Raw genomic sequence first — 19,650 nt, 5'->3', positions numbered from 1 at the left:
GACTGTGTGTGTATGTCTACAGTCATGGCCAAACATTTTGAGAATGCTAAAAATATTAATTTTTACAAAGTCTATTGCTTAAGTTTTTCTAATGGCAATTTGCATATACTCCAGAATGTCATAATGAGTGATCAGCTTAACAGCAATTACTTGCAAAGTCAATATTGGCTAAGAAAATGAACTTTAACCCCCAAAACACATTTCAACATCATTGCATTCCTGCCTTAAAAGGAGCAGCTAACATTGTTTTAATGATTGTTCCATTAACACAGGTGTGGGTGTTGATGAGGACAGGGCTGGCGATCAATCACTCATGATTAAGTAAGAATGACACCACTGGACACTGTAAAAGGAGGCTGGTGCTTAGTATCATTGTTTCTCTTCAGTGAACCATGGTTATCTCTAAAGAAACACGTGCAGCCATCATTGCTCTGCACAAAAATGGCCTAACAGGGAAGAGTATCGCAGCTTCAAAGATTGCACCTCAGTCAACAATATATCGCATCATCAAGAACTTCAAGGAGAGAGCTTCCATTGTTGCCAAAAAGGCTCCTGGGCGCCCAAGAAGGACCAGCAAACACTAGGACCGTATCTTAAAACTGTTTCAGCTGCAGGATTGGACTACCAGCAGTGCCGAGCTAGCTCAGCAATAGCAGCAGGCTGGTGTGAGTGCTTCTCCACGCACTGTGAGGCGGAGACTCTTTCAGCAAGGCCTGGTTTCAAGGAGGGCAGCAAAGAAGCCACATCTCTCCAGAAAAAACATCAGGGACCGACTGATATTCTGCAAAAAGATACAGGGAGTGGACTGCTGAGGACTCGGGTAAAGTCATTTTCACAGATGAATCCCCTTTTCGATTGTTTGGGACATCTGGAAAACAGCTTATTAGGAGAAGAAGAGGTGAGCGCTACCACCAGTCTTGTCTCATGCCAACTGTTAAGCATCCTGAAACGATTCATGTGTGGGGTTGCTTCTCAGCCAAGGGAATCGGCTCACTCACAGTCTTGCCTAAAAACACAGCCATGAATAAAGAATGGTACCAGAATGTCCTCCAAGAGCAACTTCTCCCAACTGTCCAAGAGCAGTTTGGCGCCCAACAATGCCTTTTCCAGCATGATAGAGCACCTTGCCATAAAGCAAAGGTGATCAATAAATGGCTCGTGGAAAAAAAACATAGAGATTTTGGGTCCATGGCCTGGAAACTCCCCAGATCTTAATCCCATTGAGAACTTGTGGGAAATCATCAAGAGACGGGTGGACAAACAAAAACCAACAAATTCTGGCAAAATGCAAGCATTGCTTATGCAAGAATGGACAGCTATCAGTCAGGATTTGGTCCAGAAGTTGATTGAGAGCATGCCAGGGAGAATTGCAGAGGTCCTGAAGAAGAAGGGTCAACACTGCAAATATTGACTTGCTGCATTAACTCATTCTAACTGTCAATATAACCTTTTGGTACTCATAATATGATTGTGTCGCGGGCGGAGGAGGGGGCGCTGCGCTCTCCCTACTGCTCGGGTCCGGCTGCCGCGGCTTGCTGCTGCTCGGTGGCTCGAGCGATGGGCCTGATCCCGGGGACTCTAGCGGCGCTCCTCACCCGTGAGTGAAAGGGGATTGGGTTTTGGGATATAGTTTATTGTCCGTGACGCCACCCACGGTTGTGGTGATTTGTTGGCACCACTGCTGCTCTGTATGAGGATCCCGGGAATGATGGTAGGGAGCAGCTAGTTGTTGTGTTGCCCCTCCGTGGGTAGGGGTTGGTGATCCCGGGGCCCAGTGATGAGGTGGGAGATGCAGGGCTTGGTGGGCGCAGGGACGCGGGGGCAGCGCTGTGCCTTACGGCACTGTGGTACTCACTCAGCCTGAGACGATGACACAGTGCTCGGTAAAACACACGGCTGGAAAGACGGTTCCCACGGACGGCTGCACTTGCTTTCCCCAGTAGGTGACGGTCCCTCTGTCCTGCAACTAAGTTGATGTTGGTTGCGATGGGTTCCCACCGGTAACCCGCTCCCCGGCTTGGATATGGGTCGGAGGAGCCCTACTTTGCCCGCAGGCGCTGGCCCTGAGAAACTGGTGCCCTGGCGGTGGCGGTGTCTCTCTGTAACGGTTGGACTGTTGCCTTCAATCGGGACTTGGTTGTTGGGAGACAGACGTCCCCTTCACTGACTGATTTGGCAAATTATGGCGACTCCTAGCCTTGCCGGGATCCGAAAGGCCCCTGCCCTGGTGCTGACTGTCCTTTGTATACTGCTCTAGACCGCTGGGCCACTACCCGTCCGCGGTCCTTCTAGAAACCTCCAAGCAGTCACCCCTCCAGACAATCACCGCTGTCCGCTGACCTTGCTGGCACTGTCCGGGACACACCCGGACTAACTTCAGGCTCCACTTCTGTCACTTTTCACTTTCTTTAGACTTCACTGTTTACTCCTTACTCTAGCTCTTCCCTGAGCTGACTCCTCTCACTTCCTCCTCCAAAACTCAACTGCCTGGTTCTTCTCGCCTCCAGGGCTGTGAACTCCTCGGTGGGCGGAGCCAACCACCTGGCCCACCCCCTGGTGTGGACACCAGCCCCTGGAGGAAGGCAACAAGGATTTTGGTAGCTTGGGTGTTCCTAACTGGGGTGTAGGGTGTGGTGGTGTGATGACCTGTGACCCCTGGCTTGCCCAGGGCGTCACAATTGCAGTTATATTTCTGTATGTGATGTAAACATCAGACAAACACAATTAAAAACCAGAGGACAACAGATCATGTGAAAATATAATTTTGGTGTCATTCTCAAAACTTTTGTCCATGACTGTATATATGTGTGTGTGTGTGTATATATATGTGTGTGTGTGTGTGTGTGTGTGTGTGTGTGTATATGTATGTATGTATGTATGTGTGTGTGTGTGTGTATGTATATGTGTGTGCGTGTGTGTGTGTGTGTGTGTGTGTGTGTGTGTGTGTGTATCCTCCTCAGAACCAGAAATTCCTCTTTGCTACTGCTCTAGCAAATGTTTGCAGCAGTGATGTCATGACTAAAACGTGTGACTGCTGAAGCCAATAACTGAGCTCAGCCATCACTCCAAGGTAGATGGTGTCATTTGCGGAGCCCTATGATTAGCTAAAGTGGTCACGTGCGACGTTATTACTGCAGCCTGTAAACATAGACGGAGCAGTAGAGAGACATCACTGGATCAGGTGAGAATGAGTAAATCTGATTTTATCATTTTTCCCAGTGCAAGATGATGAACACAACAAAACTTAAAACGGAAGACCCCAAGAGGTGGGGATAGGCATGGGAGGGGTTCGTGAGGGGAGGCATGGTGAATTCTTGCACAGAGGCCTTATGCTCTCAGTGTCCACGTCTGCCCCTGGAGGATTGGTTTATTTTATTTTTTTTAATCAGTGAGTACACAGTGGCCAGAGGCCTATGGGGGTGCATTAAACGGTATGGGGACTGCATAATACAATATGAAAGACAACTTATACAAACTTTGGGGGTGCATTATAATACATGGAGTGCATTAAATGGTATGGGGACTGTATAATCTATATATATAATTGCCTTATTCTGTCTGTCTGTCTATCTGTCTTGCTCCAAAATTATGTCGTTACAGTGACAACCGTCACATTGGCCGCTCGCCCGCCTCGGCTCTGCCCCCCCGCACGGATTGGCAGCTCGGCCAGGCTCCGCCCCCCGCACGGATTGGCCGCTCTCCCCGGCTCCCAGCACGCATTGGCCGCTCGGCCAGGCCCCACCCCCCTCACGCATTGGACGCTCGCCCTGGCCCTGCCCTCGCACACATTCCCCGAACCCACACAGAGCCCCGACTCCCAGGTGACTGCTGCCCCCCCGGAAGCCCACACCGGCAAGGCAAAGTGGAGAAAAGCTGGATGTGTGAAACCACTAGCTTACCCCAGCTCCCGGCACATGTGTGCCGGAGCCGGCGTAGGCTGGTAATCATGGTACACATCGGGTAACTATAGAAACCGCTTTCCTTAGTTACCCGGTGTGTAACATGGTTATTTGATGGTGCTGATAGAAAAAGGGATTTCAGATTGTCAAGGTTGGGAATTTTGGGGAAATCACAAATGGGGTCTTTCAGGGTCACAGAGGCTGATTTCAAATCGATCTGCGCAGATATAAATGAATCAGACAACAATGATCACGCCAAGACGTATTCACTGTTTGAACAAAAGCAAGCTTCTGGCTCATGTATTAAAAATTTCATGATTATACAGTCCAACATTTGACCTTGAAACGGGAACAAGGAGTAAAAGATAAAGTCCCAGTTTCACATCCCAGCTGGTGAGAACCGACATGTTATGAATACAATCAGTGTGTTATAAATACTTCTTTGTTCATTGTACATTTTGGCTTATTCCTCTTGGTTAACACATTCCTGAGCGCACATCTTAAAATCATATTATGGCATCTATGTGATTGTCATACAGACATACAGATAATTATGCAACGACATCTATGCTTTAATTATATACACACAGATTATCTTATTACATCTGGACAAATGGCCTACAGCCCAGGCCTTACCCCAACAAGATCATGGGAAACCTGGGTGCTGAGGGAAAGAGCTCAGTGTCAGCCACACTATCTCATACCCTGAGTGTCAGCGTCATTATCCCATACCCTGAGTGTCAGTGTACGGTTGGAGGGGCCCAGGTCCAAACTTTGCACCGGGGCCCATCAAACTCTAGTTATGCTACTGCATGTGACTAAAGGAGATTAACAAGTTGGTCAGCAGCGATTAACCCTTGCTAGTCCGCCTATGAACTACAGGTCTCTTAGTCGACATCAGAGTCACCCTGCGCTGATTACAGACATCAGAGAAGTTAGCAAACACAATGCAAGAATCTGAATTTTTCCCAGATCCTGACGCCGACATGACAGTCGGTGATGCTTGCAAAAACGTATCTGTGACAGTACACTTCTGTCTAAGAGGGCCTCTGGACCCTCAGGACACAGTTTCTCTGGATGAAAACAAAAAGTCCTAACCAGGCATTCAGCATGGATATCAGAGGCTGGTACCCAAGCCTTTTCCTCAGGACAATAACCCTGCCAATGAATCAAATATTGCAACAAACGGCGAAAAAACAAGAATTAACAATGTTCGACACCTGAAACTCTAATGACACATCTACTAAGACCTGAGGTGGAGGTAAGGGAAGAGGGTTTCCCAAAATCACATATTTTTTTTAACACAGTCCTGTGAAATACATTATGAATTTTAAAAGATATATGTATTGCCAGATAGAAAGCAACCTAATTAATTACCGCTGAAATTTTGTATGGACCAATAAACTGGGGTCATAATTTCAATTAAGGTATTTTAAGTTTAATGTTTTTGGTAGATAACCACACTAGATCACCCACTCACGGGTTCGGACCAGGCACACATCTACAGTCAGCAGTTTATTTAGAAACCATGCCATGCAAATGTTGGTGAAATATCTCCTATATAGACAATAGAGATGATAAAAATAGGTCCTCCCCAGGTACCCCTGAGGAGTGCTCCTCCTGAAATGTACAGACCTAGGGATGTCGACCAGAAACACACAAAAAAGCAGATACTTGAGAAGATTCATGGCGATGATTATTAATGGCAAATTCGGCGAGAGGAAGGAAAGAGGTTCACTCTGTCTGATAATTATCAGATGCAAAACAATGTAAATACTGCTCCAAATGCTAATTCACACATTCAGTTTGCCCATTAGACTGAGGGTGGAACAGAATTAGGAATGTTGACCATTAACACAAAAAGAAGATACCCCAGAATATACAGTATATGACAATGATAATTAATGGCAAATTCACCTAGAGGAAAGAAAAGGGACCACTCTTTCCTGATCAAATACAAAATAACGTAAGTACTGCTCCAGATTCTTTTCGGCCATTAGACTGAGGCTGGAATGCCAAAGAATGAGATAGCTTCAATCTTAAACGAGAACAAATACTCTCCAAAATTTGGCATTAAATTGAGTTCTTCTATCTGAGACAATAATAGAAAGAACTGCGTGGAGTTTAACAATCTCACAAACAAAAACCTTGGCTAAAGTCTTGGCATTAGGTAAGGATGGTAGGGCAATAAAATGTGTCATTTTTGAAAACCATAATAACAACCCCCAAACTTACCGTATTTTCCACAAAGGAGGGCAAATCGGCTATAAAATCCATGGTAATGTCTGTCCAAGGTTGACTGGGAACACTCAAAAGCTGCAAACATTCTGAAGGACGAGAATGAGATGCCTTAGAGCAGACCTGGGCAAGGGGCGGCCCGCGGGCCACATCCGGCCCGCCTACTCTCTGTGACTGGCCCGCCTGGCTCAGGGCGTCCTTGCTGGCCGGTCACTGATGAGGGCAATCTGACCTGTTGTCCGGAGCTCCAGGCTCCGGGAGGCGCGTGGTCAGATTGCCCTCATCAGTGCCCGGGCAAATGCCGGGGCCCTGGAGAGCCGGGGGGGCTCACTCGGCCTCGTCAGTTCTGGTGCCCCTTGGCCGGGGCCCACTCGCCCTCGGCAGGAATCTGCGGCGCCGTCCCTTTAAGGACCAAAGACTTCCTGGTTGAACTTCATCTGTGGGCGGAGCTACCGGCTGGCGTCCTGCTCATCCCACAGATGAGAGTTGCAGTGCCAGCCAGCGACCCCCAGCACAGTGCTTCTTTCCGGCGCTGTGTGGGCCCCCTCTCCACCGTGACCTGAGCGGTATGTGCCCTCCCCACCCCCCGATTTATGGGCCCTGGTGAGCTGTATGGGCTCTTCTCCCCCCCTAGGTGTATTCCCTGCAAACCCCCCACCCCTCCCCGGTGCCGTATGTGCTGGGCCCCAGAGCCGCGTGTGTGTCTGTCTGTATGTATATGTGCAGCTGAGCTATGTGTGTATGTATACATGTAGCAGAGCTATGTGTGTATGTAGCAGAGCAATGTGTATGTATGTATATATGTAGCAGAGCTATGTGTGTCTGTATGTAGCAGAGCTATGTGTGTATGTAGCAGTGCTATGTGTGTCTGTATGTAGCAGTGCTATGTGTGTATGTAGCAGTGCTATGTGTGTCTGTATGTAGCAGAGCTATGTGTGTCTGTATGTAGCAGAGCTATGTGTGTATGTAGCAGAGCTATGTGTGTATGTATGCAGCAGAGCTATGTATGTAGCAGAGCTATGTGTGTCTGTATGTAGCAGAGCTATGTGTGTATGTAGCAGTGCTATGTGTGTCTGTATGTAGCAGAGCTATGTGTGTCTGTATGTAGCAGAGCTATGTGTGTATGTATGCAGCAGAGCTGTGTGTCTGTATGTAGCAGAGCTATGTATGTAGCAGAGCTATGTGTATGTATGTAGCAGAGCTATGTATGTAGCAGAGCTATGTATGTAGCAGAGCTATGTGTGTATGTATGTAGCAGAGCTATGTGTGTATGTCTGTAGCAGAGCTGTGTGTGTCTGTAGCAGAGCTATGTGTGTCTGTATGTATGCACCAGAGCTGTGTGTCTGTAGGCATGTATAATGTGTATCTATGTATGTCAGTGTATATGGCTGTATAGATGTGTCCGTTCTATATGTATTTTTGTGAGTTTGTCTTTAAATATGTATGTGTACGTATGTGTGTCTGCGTGTTGATGGGGCCCACTGGGACTCTTCCGCCCGAGGCCCACAAAAACCTGGAGCCGGCCCTGACCCTCATCAGACGCTGCGTGCCGGGTAGGAAACAGAGGACAGATCCTGCAGCTCCGCACAGTGTAGGCAGCGGAACGCAGGAATCTCTCCTCTGTTCCTTGCCCGGCACTTTTCTCTGTGACACACGCGCGCCCTGATATCGTCAGTACGGCGCGCGTGTGTCATTTGAAAAGTTCCTGCCCGGCAGGAGAAGCTGCAGAGGCGGGGGCTGTATGGAGAGAAGCAGCGGCGGGGGCTCCTAGGAATACAGCGTCGGCGCAGCCTGGCCATGTGAAGGAGAAGCAGCTCAGCGGGGGGCTCGTACGGAGGTGTCTGAGGACGGGAACGATAAGAAGAGAGGTGAGTGGTTACTAGTAACCTGCGGGGACAATGGGGGCGGGCAGGCGGGGGGCTGGGGGAGAGGGGTAACTTTTGACAAATATTTGGGGTGTAGTGGTTTAGTATATGGGAATGTAGTTTTACAGGTGTGGTATATGGGGGGTGTAGTGGTGTAGTTTTATAGGTGTGTAGTGGTGTAGTATAATACAGGTGTATATAGGAGTGTAGTATAATACTACACCCCTATATACACCTGTATTATACTACACCACTACACCCCTATATACACCTGTAACATACTACACCCCTATATACACCTGTATTATACTACACCCCTATATACACCTGTATTATACTACACCACTACACCCCTATATACACCTGTATTATACTACACCTCTATATACACCTGTATTATACTACACCCCTATATACACCTGTATTATACTACACCACTACACCCCTATATACACCTGTATTATACAGGTGTATATAGGGGTGTAGTATAATACAGGTGTATATAGGGGTGTAGTATATTACAGGTGTATATAGGGGTGTAGTGGTGTAGTATATTACAGGTGTATATAAGGGTGTAGTGGTGTAGTATATTACAGGTGTATATGGGGTGTAGTGGTGTAGTATATTACAGGTGTAGTGGTGTAGTATAATACAGGTGTTTATAGGGGTGTAGTGGTGTAGTATAATACAGGTGTAGTATATAGGAGTGTAGTATAATACAAGTGTAGTATATAGGGGTGTAGTGATGTAGTATAATACAAGTGTAGTATATAGGGGTGTAGTGATGTAGTATATAGGGGTGTAGTGATGTAGTATAATACAAGTGTAGTATATAGGGGTGTAGTGATGTAGTATAATACAAGTGTAGTATATAGGGGTGTAGTGATGTAGTATAATACAAGTGTAGTGTATAGGGGTGTAGTGATGTAGTATAATACAAGTGTAGTATATAGGGGTGTAGTGATGTAGGTTATCACAGGTGTAGTATATAGTGATGTGCTGAAGTTTATTACAGGTGTAGTATATAGTGATGTAGCATATTACAGGTGTATATAGGGGTGTAGTGATGTAATATATAGTGGTATAGTATATAGAGGTGTAGTTTATTACAGGTGTAGTGTATACTGATGTATATTACAGGTGTAGTATGTGGCGGGTGTAGTGATGTAGTATATGGGGATTGTGTGTGTATGTATACATTGTGTGTATGTGTATATATATTATACACGTACAGTATATATGCGTGTTTGTGTGTGTGTGTGTATATATATATATATATATATATATATATATATATATATATATATATATATATATATATATATATATATATATATATATATATATATATTATGTATATATGTATGTAGAACCGAGTTAATTATATTAGTCCGGCCCTCTAAAACCATCCCAATTTCTCATGCGGCCCCATGGGAAAATTAATTGCCCACCCCTGCCTTAGAGCATGCACAGGTGGCACAGACAGACACGCGCTATCCCTTCCCTCCAAATTTTGGGCCACCAAAAGCAACGCAATATATGATCAAGAGTACCATTAGCACCAGGGTGACTAGCAAGAACAGAATCGTAATGTACCCCCAAGATCTTAAGTCGAAAATTCAGAGGAACAAATGACTTGTTAATGGGAACCTTAGTCAATGCATCATATTGAACTTCTGCGGTCTCAGAATCAAAATCTATACGAAATGTTGACCATCACTCCCTTCTGAAGAATGGGGACAAGTTCCTCACAGGGTTACCCCCAGAAAACTCCTAGACAAAGCATTTGCCTTAAAGGGAACCTGTCAGGTTCAATATGCACCCATGTCCTGTGGGGCAATTGCACTTTTTTTGCAATTTATCCGCCTGATTTCCAATACACTATATGGTAAAACATATGATTTCATATAAAAGTACAACTTGTCAAGATTAACAGAAAAATAAAAAAGTTACGACTCTCGGAAAAAGGGGAGTAAAAAAAAAAAAAAAACAACAAAAAAACGGAAAATCAGATGGGGTGAAGGGGTTAAAACTTCACTACAGCCTTTGTTAGTCCCTTGTTTCCATGACAGCTGGCTGGGCAGCCCACGACTCAGAACACAAAACCACTGCTCATCTCTCACGAGGGACGCAACACGGCATTCCATCCTCTGCATCGCTCTCCAACAATATAATAATAATAATAATAATATTTATTCACTTATATAGTGCTATTTTATTCCACAGCGCTTTACATACATTGGCAACACTGTCCCCATTGGTGCTCACAATCTAAGGTCCCTATCAGTATGTCTTTGGTGGAATTTTCCCATTGAGGCTCACAATCTAAATGACCTTTTTGTATGTCTTTGAAGTGTGGGAGTACCCGGAGGAAACCCACGCAAACACGGGGAGAACATACAAACTCCTTGCAGATGTTGTCCTTGGTGGGATTTTAACCCAGGATCCCAGCCCTGCAAGACTGCAGTGATAACCTCTGAGCCACCGTGCAGCCCCCGGTGGCGCCGAGTTGCTCTGGTGCAGGCGTTTTCTCACTTTGCTCTGCCTCTTCCAGGGTAGTGCCTCTTCCAGCTCAGCTGCCCGCTTCTTCTGAGCTGCTGCCCATTCTCTATCAGCTAGCTGTGATAGGTGGGTTCCCTCCTTCCGGTGTGCCCTCTGGGGGTGGGCAATGTTCAACATAAGCCACCATCTAAAGGCACGTTTTCTCCTACTGCCATCATAGCCTTTTGAAGAGCTGCTCGGACCTCGGCAAGCTTTCACTTGGTTGCCGCCCACGATGGGCGAGGTATTCTTTTAACCCTGTGCCACGATCCGCCATCTTAGTACTGATGCCCAACGCTATCTTTGACCATGGAACGGTCGCAGTTTCCACTGTGGATCGAGCCTTCCCCGCTTCATGCTGGTTTTCCTGAATGAAGACCTGATCCTGCCGACTACCCCACTTTTTGTAAGGTGCCAGAGGGTGGTAGTCGTGAGTGAGGCCTTATTGTTGCACCCTGGTGCCCTGGTGTTTCACATTGAAAACGGATCATTGGTTGTCTGTATTGGTGTGAGTGTGGTGCATTACACGCACAGGGGTTTTGTATTTTGCTGCCATCGTCCAAGTTTTGGTACTCAGGGTCGGCCACACATGAATCACAGCACACCCAAAGTTATTCTTCAAAACTTACTTTCCTGAACAGTCTTTTTTAACAAATGATGGTACAGTAAAAGAGCTAAGACACTTTCTTGACTTCCTTCCTAGGTTACAACTCACTTCAGGACTTTCTTTTGGTTACCAGCTGATTTATTTACTTTTAGGTTTGTCGTTTATACTCTAACCCCCTGGCTTAGGTCTGCAGTTTTCAACAGGCTCGCTACTTCTTCCCACCCAGGTACCAAATACTAGCCGTCGGCTCCAGATGTTCAGGAGTTAAGAAAGAAATCTGGTAGCGCCTCGCACCTGAGCCAGCACTCTGCTCTCTTCTCAGTCAGAAAACCTTATCTGAATAACAAGATGGAGACCATCCTTTTTCTGAGCATTAGCTCCTCCCCCAGGGCTAATCCCAACTGTCACTTGCCCTACCGTCTGTTGCTGGGCAACCTATCTTTATACCATATTACTATACATTACTATGCAGGAACATAATACACTTTACATCATATATCACATTACACATTATATCAACAGTTTGTACCTCAGGGATTTTACCACCTCTTACATTTCCATGGACCAGAGTTGGAATTAAGCACAAGTACAAGGCGTAGAGCCAAAATTACTTTTTGAGTCGCCGCAATATTGCATTAAAATGAAATAACAGGCAATCAAAACATTGTATCTAACCAAAAATGGTATAATTAAAAACGCCAGTTCAAGATGCAAAAGATAAGGCATCACTGAGCCCCAGATCCCGACAAATGAGAACACTATGGGTCGCGGAAAATAATTCTTTCTTTGGACAAAATTCTTAATTTTTTTCTCAACTTAGATAAAAGTAAACGACCTGAGGCATCATACTGACACCTCAGTCTTCCCATATGCTGAACATGGTGAATAAAAAAAAACAAAAAACATTGTGGAATTTCACTTTTTCACAATTTCTTCACATTTGGCATTTTTTTCCCGCTTTCCAGTACACTATATGGGAAAATGAATAGAGTCATTCAAAAGTCCAACCCATCCCACAAAAAATAAGCCATCATACAGCAATATTTACTGAAAAATAAAAAAGTTATGGCTCTCGGAAGAAGTGGAGGAAAAAAATGAAAATAAAGAACGGAAAATCTCCTGGGGGTGAAGGGGTTAATGTTGTTTGGTTTGTGGTGCCTCTTGTTTAATGGTGTTGCAGCCTCTGTGGCCTTTCAGTAAAGATGTGTATATACTAACAGACCCCGGGACACTTAGATTACACACAGGCGGACTTCCTATCACTAAGCATGTGACTTATGAAGGTAATTGCTTGCATCAGAAATTTTTAGGGGCTTCATAGAAAAAAGGGATGAATACATATGCACATGGCAATTTTTATTTATTTTATCCCATTAATTTAATTTTTGCCTCTATTTTTCTCACTACATTTCCCCAACCTAGACTATCTAGTGCTGATGGATCACACGCAAATTGGATTACAAAGATATTTAAACACAGGTTGTAATGTAACAAAATAGGTAACAAGCCAAGGGGGTGAATACTTTTGCAAAGCACTGTATATCTGATCTTAGAAATCCATTCAAAAGCTAGTCTTCAGCTCACAGTGACATCCTGGATTTGCCACCTTTCATGATTCACCACCCTGTGGTGCACTGAAGCTTACCATCCTGGGATCCTCTCTGTGATACGCCAGCCTACGGGTGTAAGAGTCACCATTATTACATTTTTACAGATAAGGAACATTCCAGCAGTATTTTTAACATACATTTTCATCACTACTATTACACTGTAAGAAGTCATTTAGCTTCTACTGAAAAGTGTTTAGAGCATTTGCTATTTCTTTCTCATTGCAGAACACATTTCACGCTTGTTTGAAACTAAAATCTTTCTGGTCACTTCCAAAAATAAAAAACATTAGAGTATTTATTTATTACTATAATGATGAACCTGAATCTACACATGCTTTCTTCGGGTGCACAGAAGGGTTGCACTTAGTTTACGCACTGTTGCAAGAACGCATTACATATTTCGATGTGCACCAGGATTGGTGTAATGTGTTGACAAGGGCGTATTGTTATGCCGCTGAAAATTACATATTGTGTTGCATAGCCCGTTTCCCTTCTCCACACCGATGTGCACTGGGGTTGAAGTTCATTGTAGCAAAGCAAAATCAATGTGGATTCCTGGAAGCATGACATGGTGACTTGTAACACTGAGTCCTACTGAAAGCACAGGAGAGGTTTATGAATATCCCACACAACCCTCGGTAATGAAATAACATTGTTAGGCCTGTTTCACACGTCAGTGAAAAACACAGAGGTTTTTCACTGACGTGTTAAAAACGTCTATGTCCCTCCGTGCGCCGTGATTCACAGCACACTTGAGTTGTCCATGTGCAATCCGTAATACGTGATCCATCATCCGTGATTGCACATGTCAATACACTCACCTGACCCCGCTCCCTCTCTCCGTGGTGCTGAACTCTTCGGCTCTGCTGTGTTTCCGGCCGCTGCTCCAGCTACTTCCGGGTCGGCTGTGTGGTGCATATATGTGTATGACCATAACGAGCAGGCTTGGAAGCAGCAGCCAGCGGAGGCCAGAGACATCTTCGCTGGAGAAGGTCAGTATAAAATGTTTTTTATTTTCAATGTATGTAGTTTTTCTGGTATGTGTTTCATTGATCACACCATAGTGTGGTCCATGAGACATCAATGATGCCACGAAAATGGACATGTTTCCATGCGGAGCAAATGGACACGTGTGTACACCGCACGGTCAGTGAAAAATCACTGATGTGTGAGCAGACCCATTGATTTTAGTGGGTCTGTGTATGTCCGTGATTCTGGTACGTATAAAAACTAGCACATATGTACCAGCATCACTGACGTGTGAAACAGTCCGATGGACAATTACTCACATTTACTACACAAACTCCCCGTCTCATCCACTCATACACAATTTGGTTCTATAAATAAATGTAACTGTACAGGTTTTTTTCTTGATATATTTTTTTTAATCCATGAATTGTGTCCAACCCAATGGTGCGTTAAACTCCTATCCATTTTCCAAGGCTAACATGTATGGTTGTGCTTGAGTATTATAAGACTGTCTGAAAACTTAAAAACTTATGTGTTAAGCGGGCTTTACACGAGGCGATAGATTGTGCGATATGTCGTTGGGGTCACGGTTTTCGTGACGCACATCCGGCATACCGCACGACGCCGTCTCGTGTGACACCTCCTAGCGACGCAGTAACGCTCACAAATCGTGAGTCGTGTACTCGTCGCTAGGTTTCATAAAATTGTTTAATTAAAATGGCGGAGGTTGTTCATCGTTGACGTGGCATCACACGTTGCTCCGTGTGACACCACGGGAACGATGAACAGCAGCTTTACCTGCCTCCCGTGGCACCCGACGGCTTAATGGAAGGAAGGAGGTGGGCGGGAGGTTTACATCCCGCTCATCTCCGCCCCTCCGCTTCTATTGGCCGCCTGCTGTGTGACGTCGCTGTGACGCCGAACGTCCCGCCCACTCCAGGAAGTGGACGTTCATCTCCCACAGCGAGGTCTTCCGGAAGGTAAGTATGTGTGACGGCAGGTAAACGAGTTTGTGCGCCATGGGCAACTAATTGCCCGTGACGCAAAAACGACGGGGGCGGGTACGATCGATTGTGCTATCGTCTCATGTAAAGCAGGCTTTACTTTATTAAACCTTATTAGGTACGAGTTGGATGCATATGTAAAGGGGGGGCTAAACTCATGCACCCTGCCCCTGAAAAAAATAAAGTATATAACATTGATGTGTTTATGCTTATGTTGCACATGTCGTCATCCAGTGGCTGGTTTTAGGTACTGCTCCTTGGCAAGATATTGGAGGTTGCCTAGTGACAGGAGTAGGAAGGCAGTGAACACTGGGAGGAGTTTGGGAAAGTATATAGATAGGTAGAGACAAAGCTTTAATTAAGAAAAAGTAGAAGTATTGTAAAGAGAAGTGTAAAGATAACTGTTAGGCCTATGACGTTTTAAAAACGCATATGTCCCTCCGTGTGCCATGATTCACAGCACACGTGGGTTGTCCATGTGCAATCCGTGTGACATGCTCCGTTATCCGTGATTGCACATGGAGATAAACTTACCTGTCCCTGCTCCAGCTGTCCGTGGTGCTAAACTCTTTGGCTCTGCTGTATTTCCTGTCACCCCTTCCCCCTTGCTCTCTGGAGAGGACCAGAGTCCGGGCCAAATAGATAGAAGGGCCGATTCACAGCAGTAGGATTAAGTCCGGGCTGTGGCCTCTGCCCCACTTTATACATACATTTTAGGGTTCTTTTAGACGTCCATGCAACAGGGTCAATGTGTCTCGGGTGAGTCCCGCCCCAGAAGCGGTCGGACTGCTCGGATCCGGGTGTCACTACTCGTGGCTCAAGGGTCTCCAGACCCGGGGGCTCGAGGGTCTCGCTGAAATGTGATGGGGGTTATTTACAGGGGAGTTAGGTAGTTCGTGACGCCACCCGTGGTGTGCGATAATAGGGAGTACCACCGCTGCCATTGGGAGTACCCGGGGTGATGGAGTGGAGCAGCCAGATGACATTACCCTCCACGGGTAGGGGAAGGATGGTGGTTTGGGGTGCAGGGGGGGAGCGCAGGCTCGCTGGTTGCAGGTGTTAATCAGGTACTCACTCAGAAGGAAAGCAGACGCTGATGTGGAGCCCAGGTGTAGTGGTGCCGGTGCATTACCTTCAGGGACTCCACGGGACGGTCTGGTCACAGGTAGGTTGCTTCTTTAGGAGTTTCTTGACGCCACTCTCGGTATTGCAGTCAGGAGACCGCCGCTGTAGGTTAGGGGAAACCTGGGGCTGGTGTTGTGTGCAGCTGGGTGGTGTGGCCTCCCGAGAGTGAGGCTGACCCCAGGGTCTCGAGTGTCTATGTGTGGGACCACCGGTCGCAGAATGACTCAAACACAGTCCAGACAGCCTTTGAACGTGTTTACTCACTTTTTAGTTGTTTCAGTGAGATGCCCAGGCGACACTGTGATAACCAGGTGGAACCAGGAATTCCAGAAGACCATTCTGAGGGCAGCTGTCCACTCGCCCTCCTTGCACTCTTCTTTGTTTGGGAGGACCCCTCACTTGAAGTATGGTGGGATTCCTCCAGGGAAGCTGTTTCTCACCCCGCTCCTCTCTCTGGCCCTTCTGCCGGCAGCATAGACCTTGGTGAGATGGCTTCTGGCCCTGTCCCCTTGTGGGTCCCCTTGTTGCTGCTTGGGCTCGGACTCTGTGTTATGGTGGTAAGGGCATGAATTACCCCTACCTTCAGGTTGAGCAGCTACAGACAATCAGATTAGGTTTCTGCTCTGTGGACCTGTATCCCCGTGCGTGCCGGAATACCAGCGGTCCCTGTACTCGGCCACCTCTCTGTAGGTGTCTTTCAGGCTGACCCACAGGTACCCATTCTTCCCTGTTTCCAGCTACCACACTCTGCAGGGTCTGGCTAGCAGGGGTGTACGTCTGCTCCCTTCCAAACTCCTGAACACACTGCTCCAGACTGCTCCTTGTCTTCCTGTCTCTCCTGCATCTAGCTTCCAGCCACTCCTCTACACCCCTTGCAGGAAATTGAAAGTTAACCTTTTCAGGGCTACCCAAGGGTCCCTCCTAATGGTGTGGGAGACCTGGTTGCTAGGTGTTTGTATGTGTACACCTCATCCTGGCCTTTGGAGATTACCTGGAAGCACTGCCCCAGAATGGGTGCAATACTCTGTGGTGCCTGACCAGGTCATGGGCGCCACACTGACAACGTGGTAAACCAAGTCTCTGGATGCCACTGCCCTCTTGGGGAGCTCGTTCAGGTCCCGTCCCCTGCAGCACTGCCTGGTGGTCTGTGGCCTGCCTCCGGGCACAGTATTGTAAAGTGTCCAAGTGGCCCGTCAGCTTGGAGCTTTCCGAGCCCCGCTCTCTACTAAGAGTAGCAGAGGAGCTTGCTCTCAGGAGCTCACGCTTGGGATTTCAGTGGGCTACTTTGCTTGGAAAGCCCTATCCCCCTCGTTGCGTTAGTGCCCCCGATCTCTGAGCTTCGTGAGAACAGTCCATATGGGCCCTGTCCTCCGCAGGTTAATTGCTGGGTTGCTTGAAACTTCTCCCTGACCTAGGGTCCATGTACCCCGACGTGCCTTTGGTCCCAGCCTGGCTGCTGGCTATCCTCTAAGACTAGCCAAGCACCCAGTCCCAATCTCCCGCGACTGGGTCTCCGACTCCACCATCTGCGACCTAGTCTGCGTCTCCCCAGGGAGCTCCAACTCCCAGCTTCCTCCGAGCTCCTCACAGCTCGAGGGCTACCACTCCACTCCTCTCTCTTTGCTCCCCTGGAGCTGACTCTCTTGTCACCTCCCACCTTCCTGCCTCACCCCTAGGTGGGCGGCCCTATTCCAGCTTAGCAGCCCACTGGTGTGCCTGACAGGGTGTGGTGCGAGGTGTAACTAGGATTTGTAGATGCTCGTGGAGGCAGTACTGCAAGATGGGAACTCAGAACCATGGGGGTTAAGTCCTGCACTGAGAGATAAAGAGTGTTCAGTACCCTGTGAGGACCTGACTAGTCCAGGGGCGTCACAAATGCTCAGACCAGAATGCATGCACTGTCTCTCCCAACCAGAACGTAACAGGTTCATATATATCTATGAGGCTGTCACACTGTGCACAGGAGATACGTGGCCAGTCCATGCACAGATCACAATACAACAGACTGGCCGGGGTCTCCTGACCCTGACAGCCTCATAAAAATATATGTAGCTGTCACATTCTGGTCGAAACAACCGAGGCCAGTCTGTACATTCTGATCTGTGTATGGACCAAGCTGCACGGACATCTGAAAGAGCCCTTACAGAGACAGCTCCGGTGTCCTATTAGGCAAAACGGCATAAAAACACTTTTAGGCCTCTGCCACACTCACGTGTAAAAAACGTACGTTTGTTGTAGTCCGTTTTTTGTGTCCGTGTTCCGTATTTGCAGTCCGTTTTTCCCCTCCGTGTGGTGTCCGTATGCATATCGTGTGTCATACGTGTGTACGTGTGTGCGTTTTCCTGTGCGTGAAATACGTCAGTGTGTATTCCGTGTGCAGTCCGTTTTTTGTGCGTGTTTCACATGTTTCACACATTGAGATAATGGTGATTACTTGGAATTAAATGACACATAGGTGTATGTGATTAGGACATAAATATAAGTTAACTATAAACTCTTTCCTGCTTGTATTATGCCTTGGAGCACCTATGTGTTGAGACAAAATTGTGGCAATGCCATTATCCACGGAGGCCTTAGTGTTTTTATGTTGGATTATATCTCGTCGTTTTGGCGTTAGACGGCACATGTTGCATTATGATAATGTAAGAAGAACCAGATTGTGGGTGCATCCACTAATGATGATGCGGCCTATGCATGGTCATTTCCATACTTTATTTTTTGAGTTACGGAATTTCCCAGATAAGTTTTTTTCATACTGCCGGTTGTCAGTTGAGAGTTTTGATTACTTACTAAATATTTTACGACCTCATTTGCAACATCAGGACACTTGGATGCGGCTTTCCATTTCCCCAGAGGAGAGATTTATGGTGACTCTGAGGTAATATATTTTTTTTTTTTTAAATTTGTGTAAATGTGTTATTTTTCACAGTGAAATGTGTAATTGATCCTTATTGATGTAATCTCATTTTTGATTCAATGTTTGTGTTTTCTTATGATTGTTTTAATTTTTAAAAAATAGTGTTAATTGTAAATCATTCTTTGTCTTGTTTTCATAGATTCTTGGCGACTGGTCAATCTTTTAGTGCTTTACATTTTGATTTTTTGTTGGGTCGATCAACCATTGCCGTTATAGTACGTCACACATGCGACATGATATGGCAACATTTAAAAGAACAAATGATGCCTCAGCCAAACAGAGAAGATTGGTTGAAAATCTCTAAGGGCTTCAAGGACTCTGTTGACTTTCCTAACTGCATAGGAGCTTTGGATGGCAAGCATTTCAGAGTTAAAAAGCCACCAAACTCAGGGTCACGTTATTTCAATTTTCATAAGTTTTTTTCCGTTGTTATTTTGGCATTGGTTGACACAGAATACCGATTTATTTATGCAGACATTGGGGCCTATGGTAGTGCCTCAGATGCCCGTATTTTCCGTTCATCCAGATTAGCCCAACGCCTGCAAGAAAATTCATTATTGATCCCCCCTCCAGTTGCCCTACCTGGTACATCTGGACCGTTGGCACCATATGTGATGGTAGCAGATGCAGGATTTGCATTATCCAAACATGTTATGCGACCATATCCAAGGAGATCCATTGATGACAGGAAACAGTACTTTAATAATCGGCTAACTAAAGCAAGACGTTATGTGGAGTGTGCATTTGGTATTTTAGCTAACAAATGGCGCATTTATCAGACAACGATTCAGTTGCAGCCAACCTTTGTCACATCTGTACTCAAGGCTACCATTGTGCTTCACAATTACTGTCGGATACATGAAGGAGGAACTTAT

The sequence above is a fragment of the Anomaloglossus baeobatrachus genome, chromosome 3, assembly GCF_048569485.1.
Source record: "Anomaloglossus baeobatrachus isolate aAnoBae1 chromosome 3, aAnoBae1.hap1, whole genome shotgun sequence".
NCBI classification, from domain to species: domain Eukaryota; kingdom Metazoa; phylum Chordata; class Amphibia; order Anura; family Aromobatidae; genus Anomaloglossus; species Anomaloglossus baeobatrachus.
This window is presented reverse-complemented; position numbering follows the sequence as displayed.